The following is a 3,037-nucleotide window of genomic DNA, read 5'->3' as shown; positions in this document are numbered from 1 at the left end:
GAAATTCTATTGTGAATTTAAACATCCAAGATGCCCCTGGTGAAGGAAATATGCCCTAGAGGCAGTAATAAAGTTGTTATTTATATTTCCTTATATCATGATAAATGTTTATTATACATGCTAGAATTGTACTAACCGGAAACTTAGTACACGTGTGAATACATAGACAAACAGAGTGTCACTAGTATGCCTCTACTTGACTAGCTCGTTAATTATTTGAGAGGGCTTGTTTTTGTGTGAAAATACCGCTTGGCCAGCCTATGATGGCCTGCACCATATGTAATAATCCGGCCCACCGTCGAGCATCTTGCCCTGGACTTCTCTACTGTGCACGATGCTCGTTCCTGGGCCATGACCCACCTGACTGCTCGGATTGTCTGTGCCCCCGTTTATTTTGGCGCAAGAAGAAGCTGGAGAGGTAGTGTATCTCCACCACAAATCCACGGCGCAGGACACATAAGCGGAATCTGCACTTCCCAAAAATCAATCAAATTTGGCGACCAAAAAAGACACCAGAAAATGGGGCCCTTTCCCATATTGCCATTGGCTTGACGTCTCCGCTTCCGGCCCCTCGCCACTTCCCTATTCTGCCACCCCAGCCGACCAACGAGAAGCAAGGAAACTCTTTTCCCTGCTCGACATCCCCGACGACTGCAGAAGCGAGCACTATCATCCCATCCACCGCCATGTCCAACTTCCCGGCCCGCCCCTTCCAGTTCGTGCCGATGGAATCCCAGATCGATCGGGGGCCGGACCATCGTCTTGCGCGCAATATGATCGTGGTGGATGATCCGCCGCTCAGCCATGAAAGGTACGCCTTGGTCACTGCCACCCCGCTGGTCCCTGATCATCAGAAGCAGATGGTTCTGAATGAAGTAGTGCGCATCATGATTGAGGATTTTCACTTAGAGGTGCCTGATGCTTTTGTGTATCCCATCGGAGTTGGTATGGTAGCTTTTGCGGATGTAGCGGTCAGGGATCAGTTCATTCAGGAAAGCCCGCACCAGTTAGATCCTCTCGATAATGACATGACTTTCTCCTTTGTGCCACATGATGAAGGAGAAAATATGCGTCAATGCCCTTTCCAGTATGTAGCTTGGGTTCTGTTTCTAGCATTCCCAATGGATTATCAGACGGACCATTACATCAGCAAGGCTGTTTCTTGTTTTGGCAAGTTAGATCTTTGGCACAGGACGGGTCAGAATAAGGAGAGGGTCCTTGTTAGAGTACTTATCAGCAACATTGCACAAGTTCCACACAGCTTGGTGATTAAATGCATTGCCACCTTGCCGGGCATGGGCAGATCCTGGTCCGTTCCAGTGTATGTTCTCAATGGCCGAAAAGTTCTTCCTGAACTGGTTGATAATGAGGACGAGGCTCCTCCCATGAATGCTTCTCCACATCCATATGAGTTGCCCTATCTGACAGCAGCGTAGCAGTGGTTGCTTGATCACCAGCAGATGATGCAACATCAAATAGATGCGGCCTGGGAACAACAAGCTCCTCTTCAACAGCAGCAGAATGATGGGTGGGGTGTTTGGCCGGTAGCACCCACGCCATACAGAGGATTCAGCTTTCGCACCTTGTTCCAATATACTGGCCCCTTGCTCATGGATGGAGTGGAGCAGGAAAGTAACATCTCTGATGATCCGCAGAGTGAATGGCCTGTATACTCTGAAGTTGAGGAAGCCACAGATGCTCTGATCCATGGCAGGGAAGTGCCTGGAGCACATTTTGTTCGAGCTATGGGCACATCTCACATGATGAGGGTGGGAGTTGAGGAAGATTTCTCCTTCCTGCAATTTCTCTGGGTGATCTCTCTGGGCCGGTTCACTCGCTGCATTGAGGGACCTGTAGTATCCTCTGTTTCTACTCTGTGCCATGGGTGCCTGCCGATAAACCCTCTCGCCTTCTATATAGCTGTTACTCAGGCAGTTACTAGAGGCAGATATGCTGTGAGCATTGGCTTTGGCCGTCCATTGAGTGTTTGCTTTGATATGCCCGTCTTCATCCCGCTGGAGATCTGGGATAGGTATGCTCCACAGCCCTCCTCTGCTTCGATGGGGGATGAGGTGGTGTCTGAAACTTTTGTGGAAGCTCCTGTTACTTCAGTGCCTGCCCTGCCTGCTGCTGAGTCCACTAATCAGTATCTTCGGAGGATGGTCGCGGCGGAAAAGGCCCCTATTGATACTACTTCCCTGCGCCGCAGCTCTCGCTCCACAAAATATGACGGTTTCAGAATTCCACAGCGCACTGACATGAAGAAGGGGCAGTCCAGGGTCAAGCAGCGGGGCGCGCCCTCTGTTATCTGCTCTTCCAAGGCAACGGCTCCCTGTGACAATCTGCTGACCAGTGCCACTCCCGTGACAGGTGACCAGGTACCTCCCCCGATTCCTATTCCACAGCTACAATTTGTTGGCACTACTCACTGTGGGATTCCACCTGATGATCTGAGTTCTCAGAAGCTCCTTGAGGGAGATCAAGGGGAGGCTGATCCGACGCTGCACTAGAAGGATGTCGCAGAACAAGGAGTGGAATGTTCTTTGTTGGAACGTTCGCGGAATCAACTCTGAAAAGAAACAGTTGGCGATCCGCAATGCTATTGAAATTAATGGGTGTTCAGTGGTCTGCCTACAAGAAACTAAGCGCGACTCTTTTGATGCTTCTTTTGTTAAGAAGTTCTGTCCGAAAAAATTCGATATGTTTGAATTTGTGCCCTCTGTTGGGAATTCAGGCAGTCTTATTACTATCTGGATGAGTTTGGTTTTCACTGGTGTTCCATTTTTCTCTGAAACTTTTTCGCTCGGCGTTAGGCTCACCTCGACGCAATCTAACGATTCGTGGACGTTAGTTAATATATATGGACCGTGTGTAGATCCTAATCGGACGATTTTCACCAATTGGCTGTTTGACCTTGATATCCTCAACTGTGAAGATTGGCTCATTCTCGGTGATTTTAATTTTATCCGTGCGCCAGACAACCGAAACAGGGGAGGGGGAGACGCCAACGATATGTTACTCTTTAATGAGTTCATCA

The sequence above is a fragment of the Triticum aestivum genome, chromosome 7A (assembly GCF_018294505.1).
Source record: "Triticum aestivum cultivar Chinese Spring chromosome 7A, IWGSC CS RefSeq v2.1, whole genome shotgun sequence".
Lineage (NCBI taxonomy): Eukaryota > Viridiplantae > Streptophyta > Magnoliopsida > Poales > Poaceae > Triticum > Triticum aestivum.
This window is presented reverse-complemented; position numbering follows the sequence as displayed.